At 35.1% G+C, this 13,794-nt stretch overlaps 1 non-coding gene across 1 annotated transcript; it reads left to right on the top strand.

Annotated features, from left to right (window-relative positions):
• The first annotated feature begins 13,241 nt into the window (after positions 1-13,241).
• On the top strand, positions 13,242-13,346 carry LOC115064000. Its single transcript, XR_003843840.1, has one exon. It is a non-coding gene; the product is annotated as a U6 spliceosomal RNA (small nuclear RNA).
• The last annotated feature ends 448 nt before the right edge of the window (positions 13,347-13,794 follow it).

Here is a 13,794-nt window from a genome sequence, read left to right as displayed (position 1 = left end):
TCAGCCATCATTGGGAAGAGAGGCTCCTTGGTCTTGCAAGCTTTATATGCCCCATAGAGGGGAACGCCAGGGCCAAGAAGTGGGAATGGGTGTTTAGGGGAGCAGGGTGGNGGGAGGATATAGGGGTCATTTGGGATAGCATTTGAAATGTAAATGAAGAAAATATCTAATAAAGTAATTAAAAGAAAAAAGCTTGCAAAAGAAATTGATAAAGTATATTTAGTATGAGGTATTATAATCTCCGTTATTTAAGAGACTACTTGAGCACTTTATAAATTATGTTTTTTAATTTAATGTCATTTCCTAAAATTCTTACTATGGGGCTCTCCTTCACATGCATTAACAGTTTTCCATATTCTCTTACAAGAACACATGGCAAATAGAAAGGCAAGTCTTGTTCACCCATTATTGCTAATTTAATCTGATTCAATCACTAGAAAGAATATTTCTAAAACATGTATGATCAGCTAAAAAACATTTTCTTAAATTCTGACTTTTATTTATATAGCAGGAAGTCATCCTGAATCATTTTGTCACGCATATAAAGGCTGATGATTTATTCACTCCATCTATCAACACCCATTTTTAGGGCTAGCTTTGTGGGGAACGAAATAGACTCATGGACCTTCATGGAATTTGCTGTCTAATATTTGACATTTATGTGGGCTAAATAATATGGTAAAGATGCTGAAGTATAGCCCTCCACCATTGATAGTTTCTGGCAAGTGGAATAGGCTCGGAATTCTTTATGAGCCAGCCATACTGTGAGTATGACCATGCTGCAGTGAACATATGGGCAACATAAATTAGATTTACTTCTTCTTCCAATTCCTCTTCTTTTTCTCCTCCTCCTGCTCATCCTCCTCCTCCTTCTTCTTTTTGGGAGCTCACAGAGTAGAGGGATGGGCCTGGGAGAATTAGGAGGGAGTATGATCAGCATGCATGATGTGAAATTCCCAAATAATCATTAAAATATTATGCCTAAAAGATAGTATGATTTACAGATGTGAATGATATTGTTGACATTTTAAATGGCATAAACTTTATCTAGGATCTAAACAAGGAACGTTCTGAGAATTAAAATAAATACTGTAATCTGAAGAGAACCATGAGTTAACTGGGAGAGAGTTAAATCAGTGGAAAAAAGTTCAACAAATTTTATGCCTCAAACTGTGTGTGTTATACTGCTCAATTATCCATCTACACACTGCTGTTTGTTACTGTGAAGCATATTTTGTAGCTCTGTATGGTATGCCTTTTCCTTAGGACATGTTAATAAACATTACCCAGCACAAAGCACCAATGGCAGATGAAAATTATTCTACCCAATGATAATTCAATGGAATGACTTGGTGGGCTTATTTAAAGAAACATGGTGATTGAAAGGTATCAGAGATGCCTCTGAAAAGCTCACCAAAGCAGAAGTGACACTCATGAAAACTGATTCCTTAGAGCCCCCTGATCACTCTGTAGACAGCTCCTCCAAAGAGTTTGCTTCCTCCCAGCAATTGCTTACTTCCTAAGGGAATTGTTGAGTCTTCTTCCTTTCTGAGCTTCTTGATGGGTGTATATTTAGCTAGCATCGTGAACCAAGAACCTCTTTACCCTCTCTAGAACAGTGGTTCTCAGTTTGTGGGTCATAACCCCTTTGGGGGTCATATATTCAATATCTTCCATATCAGATATTTACATAATGATTCGTAACTGTAGCAACATTATAATTATGACATAGTAAATTAAATAGTTTTATGGTAGAGTAAATTAAATAGTTTTATGGTAGGGAGTCACCAGAACATGAGGAACTGTATTAAAGGGTCAGAGCATTAGAAAGGTGGAGAGCCACTACTTTAGTGGAATGTTTCACACTGCTGGAAATAGATAACAACACTTGGGAATAGTCTATCCCTTCCTCCAGCCATTCCATTGTTACTGTCCTATATTTAACAATGCTTCCTAGGTCTTGGAGTGGTATGGTACTGATATCTAATTATTTTCTCCCATTTAGGGAAGGGCATTGGGCCAAAATGCCACAGGAACACTAATATAACACTAACTAATATCAAGAGTTTGTGCAGTTGAGTCTTTGAACTAGCTGATATACATTGTGGGGGAAAGAAGAAAATATGCCTTTGAGACCAAGCCTCAAAGTTCCAGTAATCAAATACACATGTGTATAAAGCAACTTCAGAGGCATAGTTTCTACCACTAGGCTATGACTTGTTCAGCTACAGGTCTTCACTTTGGCTTTATGATATAAAACAGGAGTTCTGTCATTCAAAGCAAGCCTTAAATCAAATCAGAAAATATCTGCTTGTTTCTATAGTTGGTGGCACTATTACACAAGTAAATACAACTTCTCTAACATGATAGTAGTTATAACACAGGGTCTATGATCAAGCAAGAAAGTAAAATGCAACTCACCATTGCCAGTTTACAACGCACCTTCCACACCTTCCAACACTAGGAAGGCCAGTCAATTAGAAGGGAGTTTCCAGCTCACTTTCAGCTTGATTTCTTCATGTCCTTCAACTAGAACATGCACTATGGTATCACTAGCAATAAGTATTAGCATACAACTGATAGCAGCATTAATGTTCTGTGTAGGCTTTTTTTTTTTGAACCATATATGGGCTTACCTGGACAAGAAATTATAGGGTGGTGTTATCTTATATTCTTCAAGATATTGTTCAATAGTCTTACGACTTCTGAGATTATTTCTTCCTAATACAAATCACTATCATTCAAACTCTTCAACTCCTGTTACTACAGTGCTATAATTTTCTAAACTTGAAAAATATCAAGTGTTATTGTATATAATAAAGTCATTTTTTACAGAGGGTAGGCAGACTCTTATGAAATCCATCAGAATCCATTTCAAGTAAATGACATTTTGATTTTAGCATTCAGCCATTTAAACAATAGTTAACAAGGTTCAACTCGGAATCAACAACTTTTAATCATTCCTATAAATTGATGTATACAAAGAGCAATGTTCATTTTTGTCAGGAAGATAGGAAGGCACCAATATATTAAGTCTCCTTTAATCTTCAGTCCTACTCCATAAGCCAGCCCATGCCTCATACATTGCTGTATGGCCACTGTGCATTCTTCTATCCCCAAGGAACTAAGTGTTATAGGCTCACATTGCTTAGTCTGGCCTAGAGCAGATGGAGACCACGTTTATGCTGTGCCTGTGTAGGTACCCTTGTTTGATAGGATCATGGATTATGCTGTAGCTGCTGGCTGCCTGCTCATTGGCTCTATTTGAATTCCAAAATGATTTGGCCAAAGACAAAAATATCTAACCAGAGTATATTCTCTTGTAGGGAGACAAATATACATGGCATACTGTGTGACATAAGAGTGTATGTCTTATATAAGCTTAATTTTTCCTACATGCATTGCACAATAATTTATGCTCATTTTGAACTGTGTGGCTCAGGGTTATAGCCTTTCATAGATTCAGAAGCCACACGACTGGCTTTGTTTTTGGAAAGCAACATGTTTCTGTGAAAGTCCTAAAGTGGAAATGGAGATGTCTCTGACTTTTTGTCTGTCCTTGTAACACTTTCCTCCTACTGAGTTGCCTCACACAGGAATGATATGAGGGTTTGTGCCTAGTCTTATGGTAAATTGTTATGACATTTTTGATATCTCTAGAAGGCCCACTCTTTTCAAAAGGAAAATGGAGGAGTAGAGTTAGGTAAGATGGGAGGTGGGACTAAGTAGAGTATAGGGTGGGGAAACTCTGATTGGAACATATTGTATGAAAGAAGAATTTAACAAATTAGCTACTAGCGGAGAAGGTTCCATATACATTTTATATTGATTTCTCTGAATCTTACAAACAAAGTATATGATGCCTTCAGCAACAGAGTCACAGCTTCAAATACTAGTGGCTAATCAAAAGCAGTAGTAATTGGTTTTATTGTTTTGGGGACCTCAAAAGCCTTCTTGATAAACAATTCACTGGGAACTATTTCATATTTGGCACTAAGATTTTTATTTAATAACTTGTGGTTTCTTGGTGCAATACTATTCATCCATGTAGGATACTTTCATTTAAACTTCTTTTTAGAACTTTAATATAATTAATTCCAAACTATTTGTTTTCCATATGACTTTATCACATATTCCTAGCTTTGGTTAACACTTCCCTACACCTTCTCTGTTCATTCCCTTAACCCATTTTACCCTTAATATTCCTACACTCAGTATTCCTAGATATTTTCATGGGTGTTTGTATCACATCACATTACATCACATCAACTCAGATCACATCATATAATGTTATTCATATCTATTCTGTCCTTTCTGAATCACTCTTTCATGGTTCACACTGGTTGCCTACTTGCTTTGTACATGAAGCTAATTTCAAACTCCTGCTTTCCTGAGTCCTCCTGAGTAGTAGTAGTATAGCATGTATCACAGGCTCTGTCCACTGCCTGTTTCTTTACTCACACTTTTATACCTGCCTCCGTGATTTTCTCACCCTTTCTTGTACAGTGAGCTATCACTTTGCAAAATCCTTTCTGCATATGGAAGCATCTCCTATTCTCATCTATAATGTACTTGAGTTGAGTGCCGAAACTTAAAATTGTAAATTTTATGCAGCATTTAAATGTGACTATCCCTCCTTTCTACACTGGTTATATTGTAAAGTACTTGAGGACAAAGATTATATCCTACAATTTTAGATCATGAAAGCACAGTGAACAAAGCAGGCAATGCTATAAATATTATGACTGAGGGCAATAGATGGATGAAAAGCATTTCAGAATCAGCAGGGAGTCTTTTGCAATCCTAACCTACACATCTGTGCTTCTGGAAATATGTCCAGAGCAATGAACCTCCATATTCAGCTTTCATAATTTAGGCACAAAATTATCTTGGGTGCTGTAATACAGACTCTTAGACCCTCCCAGACACTTGCAGATCCCCCCACCAGAACTTCATAGAAGGGACTTGGGATCCAAGTTATATCAAGCCAGTTAAGTGATCCAGATCCTGAAACTAAAAGACAATCCTACTAGAAATATTGCTCTGAAGATAATGAATAAAACTAGATGTCTTGGGACTAAGACAGAGCAGGAAAAGAAACAGGCTCTAGCCAGGTAACCTCCAGCCTCCTGTAAATCATGGTCTAGAATGTTGAGTTTTATAGATCATTTAGAATATTGCATTTTAGGTCATTCTAGTTATAAAACCAGTGACTCCTTACTTTAACATTAAGATTCATCAAGCTTCCTATCTATATTTTTACTTTCCAATAGACATTCATCAAATATTTAGAATGTTATATTAAATCTTTCATAGTCTGTGTATTCTAGATTTAAAAAAAAAGCAAGCTTCATACCTAATAGCTCCATGAGAAAGAAAATTGTTATGCCATCTGTGTAACACCATGTTCTTACGGCAGAGGAAACTTGCCTAGAGTCAAAGATCATGTAAGTAACAAAGTTGAACATCAGCACCCTGCAATGAAGCTCAAGGCTCTAATCTTAACTGCTATACACCAGCACAGAGCATTTTCTCATAGGCTTTTTGTTTTGAATTTATTGAATTATACTTCTGGCTTCCATTGTGTTCAATGTCTACTATGTGTCTACAACATCTACTCTAAACCAGATTCCATGCAGCATAGTAAAGATGCACAATAGAAGACTCCATCTAGGATTTGAAGAAATCTACATTATAATAGAGAATTCATAAAATATATACAAAACCCAACACATGGATAGATATTACAATGAAGATAAGAATAGTATTCTATAGAGAACATAGGAAGAAAATCCATTTCAGAACTCCAGAGAAAATATTACCTCAGCTAAGGTCAGAAAGATTACTTGGAAGAAGACACCATGGAGATTTTTCAGCACTGCCTAAGTGTGGGAAGAAGAACTGGCCAGAAGACAGCGGTCAGAGGAAAGTTGTACATACTGTGTACTTCAGCAGCTTTAACTACCTCACTGTCTTGTGAATGAAAGTGAATTGTCACCGATGAATGAAATGTATCTTTTGACAGAGCCTCATTTTGATTTCTTTCTTTGGTCAATTGTCTTTAGGGAATTCACTTATCCTCAATCATGCTGTTTAGCAGTTTAGACTGCAGTTTTCTTGACCTTAGGAATCAAATCTAGAGTTTAGCCAAGCTCACCCAAACTTTTGTTCTAATAATTAGCATAACAAAGGCACTACTTATTTCTAAGCATTTTGAACTCAAAAGTGATCATAATCATCAAATAACAAAAATATCCAAGTTGATTTAAAACTCTATATCTCTAAATATATCTGCTAAATGAAAATCTAATGTGTAAAACTTGATTTTTTTTTTCAGTTGTTTAAACACTTGTAATTTATTTTAAGTGACCTTCATTTTCAATCTTCATTAACAAGCACAGGGCAATAAAGATGGATCACTTTATTAATAAAATAAAATTATTATGTGTTATTTATACAGGACAGCAATAAAATGTGACCAGGAAGATTAAGCATTCTAGCATGCTGTAATTTATGCCAAAGTAAAACGCTTCTTTAAATTCAGACTCTAAAGCCAAACAAGAAAGTAGTAAAAATATTCAAAGGAGCAAACAGGAATGACAAAGTAAAAGTCAAACTTTACTTAGAATGTTGAAAAATTTTTAACTGATTAGAATGAACACTTCGTGAATAAAATGTGAAAAGAATAAGAATTTTTTAAATGGCGCCATCTCTCTTCTTGCTATTCAACCCATGTTTAGTCAGTGCCCCGTGGTCATTAGTAAGACCAAGTAAGGCGATGTGCTTCAAATGTGCAAAGAGCACTTTGGGATGCCTTGCCTAAAGCTGACCCTCTGAACCTCTAGCAATGGATCACACAAAGAAAACCTGCTTATATTTAGACATATCTAGTTCGTAATTCTGAAGGAAAGAATCACTGAAACACAAACATGATTTTGAAAACCAAAATACTAGTGTTGGCAGCACGGGAAAGCCTAACTCCTAGCAAATTCCTCTCTACTGAAACGATGGACTTTCTCCAAAATAAAAGTTTTAGAACAAATGAGACCTCTTATTCACTGCAATGTTTTTGACTCTAGATTTTTATGAGACTGTTAAGGATATAAATTTTAATAAAGAGTCCATTAAGAAGTCTGTAGCAATATATAAGGGGGAAAGAAAAGATAGATAAATCTGTTGTATCGCCCTGGAAAATCAGTTAATTTCAGTAAATAATAATAGATTAAAGTTTCTGTTTTGTTTTTCTCTTAAGAGGATTTGTCTAACTTAAACTCATTTGAGAATATGAGCCTACAAAGTAGAATCATTCATAGGCTATTACATATGACTGTTATTACATATGACTGTTAAATTCTCTATTTTGTGTTATAAATACACTTCTGGAATTGCAGTTGGATTAAAGAAGATGAGACCTTGATGTAAACCAGCAGAGAATATAGTGGTGTCAAAGTCTTCACTTCTGTTCATTTTGGCAGAACTGGAATTTGCAAGTTTTTTTTCAGAGTTTTGATTTATTTTTTAATGCATAGGCACACACACACACACACACATACACACACACACACACATACACACACCTCATTGGCTTACCCAAATTACTTTCCTATGTCGTGTTTTTCATTTGTATTTTTCTTAGAATGTATGAGTTCACTGAAGTTCAGAAAGCGATTACCCCCAAAACTAATAATTTGATATATCAAGTACTCCAGAATCTCAGGAATATGTTATCTCTTACATTCCTCCCCCATCCCCCACTATCATTGCTATCATATTTGATTCATTCTCTGGCTGATAAAGATTTTCTTCCTAAAAAAATGTGTAATATTTTTAAATTATTTTCTAAGAATCACAACATTTAACTTTGAAGGTTGGTATCTTGCCTGTTTGCTGTGATGTTTATTCTTAAGTTAGATTATCTTTCTTTTGACAATTCCTTCCAGGGGAGTTTATTGCCAATCAGTTTGAAAAAGAGTTTGGGAAAGAAAAAAAAAGACAAAGAGAAAAAATGAGGGGAGGGAAGGGGAGGGAAGAAGGGGAAGGGGAGAGGAGGGGAAAAGAACTGTTAATGTAGTAAAGATATGGCTCTGTGTAGTGAAGAGGTCACAACCTGAAGCAATAAATGATCTGAACCTCTGTGTGTATCTAGACACATTATGTACTCTACACATTGTTACATGTCATTCGCTCATCAAAATTATTTTAATTTCCTGACCCAGATTTTCACATGTACTTGGTTTTGAATGTATGGCTTTACTTGAATTCAGAAAATGATTTCCAGAACTTCAGAGGAGGAATACAGTGTTTTTCCATTTTGTAATTTGTGTCACACATCACACAGGATTCATGAAAGAAAAAGCAAGGAATCTATTGTACAAGTGCACACATTTCTTTATTCATTTGTTAGTAGATAGACACTATGTTTTCCACTACTTAGGATTATAAATTCTGCTACATAGAATGTGGGAGCACAATGCCTATGATATATTCATTTATTTTCCTTCAAAAGCATACCACTAATAGGATTAGTGACTCCTATGTATATAGTTTTAATATATGTTTTCCACAAAGTCCATCCAACTAATGTGTATTCTCATCACCAGTACACAAGGGTCTCTATTTCCCTGTATCCTTATAGCACCCTTTACCTTTTGTTTACTGACAAAATTCATTCTTCATGGGAGGGGATAACATTTTGTGAGACTCTGACCCACATTTTCCTCATTACTAATGATATTGTGCATGCGTTCATATTTTGTGGGTCATGTGTATATCTAGTGTTTGAGAAATGGTCATTCAAACCTTTTGTCCTTTTTGTCACTTAGTCTCTAAGTTTTCGAGTTCTTCACATATTTTCAATGATAATACATTTTCAGATATATACATAACGAACATAATATCTTATCACATTGAAAGCTCTATTCTCTGTTGATCATGCCTTTCAATGTGTAGAGACTTTATTTTATGTGATCTTACATGTCTGTTTTTGCTTTTGCTTGATGTGATCTTAGAGCAGCAATTCTCAAACTGTGTGTCACAACCCCTTTGGGGTTTCATATCAGATACCCTGCATATTAGATATTTACATTGCAATTCATAGCAGCAACAAAATTACAGTTACAAAGCAGCAACAAAATAATTTTATGGTTGGCAGTCAGTAAAACATGAGTAACTACATCAAAGGTTAACAACATTAATAAGGTGGAGAACTACTGTGTTAGAGTCTTACTTAAAGAATCCAGACTCCTTACCAATTACAATGCCCTGAAGCATTTTCTTATCTTTTAAAAGCTTCATAGCTCAAGGTCTTACATTTAATTCTTTAAAACATTTTCAGGTAATCTTTACAACTACAGAAAAAAAAGGTTGAACTTTAGCTTCATTGTTCTGCATGTGAGTATCCAACATCCCTAACACCATGTACTGCATAATCTTAGCACATTTATGAAAAAAGTGAGTTGGCTAAAGATCTGTAGGTGTGTTTGTAGGAATATTGCAATCCTAAAGGAGATGCATTCCACTTTCCATCATGTTGTTCAAAAAATATAAAATCTAAGCTTAAGACTAAGACCAAAACCAAAATCTATTTATTTTTATTTCCTTTAATAATCATTAAAAACAAAGACTATTAAGAAAGAAAGCTATAATTTGTCATAGAAAAACACTATGTCTAGGTAGAAACCTAAATGTATATAACAGCGCTGCTCTTTACAGACTATATGATCATATGAGCACAGTATGTGATTATATGGAGCTTGGTTCACGTAACCTCAGTATGTGCCACAGTAATTTATGGCACAAAAAAAGCCATGTACAAATAGACCTAATGGGTATGATTTTAAGATTGTTTGGAAATAATGGTGGGATACATTGCCAAAAAAGCTCTACAAAACTTTGAACTATCTCTTTTGGCAAAATGAATATTTAAGTGTAACTTTCACACAAAAAAAAATGTGAATTATGGTCATTCATTTACAAAAGTTATAAAGTTACTGTTGAAAAGACATATATTTCATGATAGTCATTTCAATCTAATATGTGCACATTAACTCTCAAACCAGGGGGGGAAATCCACATTCTCTTTTGTTTTCCTAAGGCTGTGTTCCTGTATGATATAGTTAATGGAATGGGACTCAGCAATGAAAGGATGCAATATTTTGAAAACTTTGTTGACAGTTTTCAATTGATGTGGAGTGTCCCTCAAGAAAAGAGAGATCAGGTTCTGGAAATCAATAGAATAAAATGGTTGAAGCATGAAATTTCCCTTATATCAACCAAAAGCTGATTTATATCTGTACTGGAAGAAACATTATTATTCTCAGTACAGAAATGCCATCTGGTATCTTGATCCATAATGCTTCTCTGCAAGTGATCCTTTACACTTGTTAAGTGTGTGCAGACATGTATAATGTATGTGTAGGGGAATGATAAGGCTCACAAATGAGCACTGGCACTGCCAGAACTGCGGGAAGAAAACACTATTGCCCGAGAATTACTGTGGAGAACTTGTGCTTGAGTGCTTTAAGTAATAAACAATATATTCACTTAAGAAAGGGGTCATTACTAACTCACTCAAAAAAATAGCAAGTTTTTATATTTTGTTGTTAATTTATTTATTTTGGGGTAGCAGGGCAGGGTCTCACTGTATAGTTCAGATTAATCTATAACATGAACTTCTGCAGTATTGGGATGGCAGCTTTAGTTGCACCCAGCAAATTATTAGCTTCTTGAACAAAAATGCTCTCATTTCCTCAAGGGGAGACACTTTCCCAGCCATTTCAGTGTTTCTGAAAAACGGATCCCTTCTTCAGCCTTAGAATGAACAGCAGCTGCTTCCTGCCCTTTTAGTCAAGGACAAGAAATAAAGCAAAGTGGCCCCAGCAGCCATAACAGCTGTCACTACCAACATGCCGACCTGGAGAAATAAAAATGGGATAAATTGTGTTGGCACTACAATAATGAATAGAGAATTAATAATGTGCCAGACAACTTCCTTGGGTGGAATTGCCCCAGCATTCCACCAAAAAGCTAGCGAAAATTAATTCTACTAAGTATCTCAGTAGACAAACTGATATGCTTAACTATGGATTCTTTGCTCTGTTTCATATTATTTAACTGCATTACACATCATTATTTAACTGTATTACACATCAGAGGCTCTCTTGACAAAGGGTTAAACTGAGTCACTGGGCTTTTTTTTTTTTTTGAAAGGATTCTGTCCCTTTGCAGTGAGGCTTTGAAAGGGCAACCACAAAGAGTCAAATCTGGTTTTGATAGTGACCTGGTAGGGGAAAATCATGAAATATTTTTATCCAGACCTTAGTTAACCCTGACGTTTTTAGTGTTGAGAGAAGATGCCAGAAGACATTACAAAGCTTCAGATCAAAGAAAGCATCTTGATTTTACATCCTGGTGAAAAAAATTTTAAATGTTTGACTAACTTTGATGACTTGAATTTCCAAGGCACATTATTTTATTACTACTATTGTTCTGTTCACAGTGATCACTTGGTAAATCAGGTTTTATAAGGGAATCTGTATTTGTTCTCTTGATTTTTTTCTTTCCATTGCACTTCTTAAATGTGTTCAAAAATTTTATAGCACCCACATTTACAATGCGCTAAAAGATTATCCAGAAAAATTGTGGGATATCTATAGATGATTAAAACAGCAAATCTTGTTAAAGTGTAACTTGGGGATTTTTCTGCTAAGCAAATGAAGTATGAAAATAAGCATCTACTTAAGTGCAGGTGAGTGAATGTGCTGTTCTTAATCAGGTGGTTGAGAGTGAGAATAAATTCAAACAAAGTGCAGCAATTCACAGTAAAAAGAAAAACCACAGTATAGAATTCAATACGACAACCCAGAAGATACGCATCTAATAACTCTTTTAGGCGAAACATCTTTTTTCTCTATTAAAATTATTTATTTAACTTTTAGAGATTATTATATGATTAAATTGCTTCCCTTTCCATTTTCTCCCTCCACACCCCCAACACAGTTTCTCTGCTCTCTTATAAATTTACAGCTTTTCTAAAGTAATTGTATACACACACACACACACACACACACACACACACACCTAAATACTAAGTACATACTGCTCTGTCTATATAATGTCACTTGTATGTATGTTTTCAGGCCTGACCATTTGGTATTGGATTATCAATTGGTGTGATCTTCCCTGGGGAAACGATTTGTCTAGTCTTCACATTATTTATATGTAGTTCTATGTGTAATGTTGAAGCTGCCTGTGCTTTCTCATGTCCATTTGGGGGTATGTATTATTTTCTTTGTTCAGCTCATGTGTACATAGTCATGTTGGTGAGAGTTTATGAGTCTAACATTCCTCAGAGACACAAGCCTGTTTCTCTGGCTTTTACATTCTTTCTTTCTCTTCTTCCCCAGTGATCCCTGAGATATTGTGGGACTTGTATTATACATTTATCCTTTGGGATTGGGGGGAGGAACTCTGCATTTTGATTTCTTGTGATTTTCTAAAATGGTCTAGGTATATTGTAAAGGGAAGTGTATTTGATGACGGGTGAGGAAAAAAGTTTATCTGTGGGTATACGGACACATATTTAGAGTCTAGTTAGGGATTGTGCTGGCTTAGTAAGGAGGAGGTTGTATTTTCTTTTCTAAGATACATGACCTCCCTTGCCCTGGGTAGTTGGATAATCTTCCAGTACCAGGCATGATTTCTCACTTGTTGAGCCAGCCAGTCTTAAGATCAATTAAAAAGCTGTTGGTTACCGCCAAGGTAGTCAACACCACTAGAGTACATTTATGGTTATCAAGCCATGTTCATTGTTATTCAGATACATAGAGACACTTCTTTTTGAAAATATTAATCCCATAAGTGTTTCATCTTAAGAGATAATTTCTAGTTAATTTTGACACTATGGATCTTTTTTAATTATTATTTTAAGTCATTTACAAAGGCAAAGAGAACATCCCAATTAGTCTACAGCATCATAACTTTTCACATGTAAGAAAATATTTCTTTTGGCACAGATGAATAAAAAATACAGAAAAATATGTGGTAAATGTACTGTGAATAAAAACTCAAAAAATATCTGATTAACCTAGGCTTGCATTTATATAATTAAGTAAAATAAACCATTGAAGTATGGAGTGGAAATGAAAGATAAGAGCAAGTAGCACCATTAAACATATATTTTTCATTGTATTATTCATGTTTTAATGCTTGCCAAAAAAGAGTAGATTTATAATTCTACTTATGTGCTCACTTCTGCAGTACATATACTAAAATTGGAGTCATACAGAGAAGATTAGAGTGGCTCCTGTACAAGGATGACACAAATTGATGAAGCATTCTATACTTTTATAAATTTATTTTAGAAAAATGAATTTAACAGGAATTAGCAAAACTACAAAAACGAATACTTATGATCCCTCTACTGAGTCTACATTTTCAACTTGTTCTAAGAGACACAACAGAGAAAAGGGAAATAAAGAGAATAAAAAGACTGAAAAGAAAGCAAAGCAAAACAAACATAGCCAAGATTAAAATCAAAGCTGAAGTAAATGCCACGGTAGGGGAAGAGGCTGCAGAAGAGGAAGGGCAGGTGATAGAAGAGGAGCCATCTGTAAAGAAGTAAAGGAAGGCTGAGAAGAAGCACATCAAGGAAGAGCTATGTGCAGGCACGGCAGCTTTTAATTCAGAGAAAAAGAAAAAGACAAACAGACACTGAGGACTAGGGAAAGGAAACTATAACTCTGTCATCTGGACACATTTTGCTTAAAATTCACTTGGAGCTTATCAAATACTCTG

The sequence above is a fragment of the Mus pahari genome, chromosome 4, assembly GCF_900095145.1.
Source record: "Mus pahari chromosome 4, PAHARI_EIJ_v1.1, whole genome shotgun sequence".
Classification (NCBI taxonomy): Eukaryota; Metazoa; Chordata; class Mammalia; order Rodentia; family Muridae; genus Mus; species Mus pahari.
Note: the sequence above shows the minus strand (reverse complement) of the source record. Positions and strands in the feature narration are given on the sequence as shown.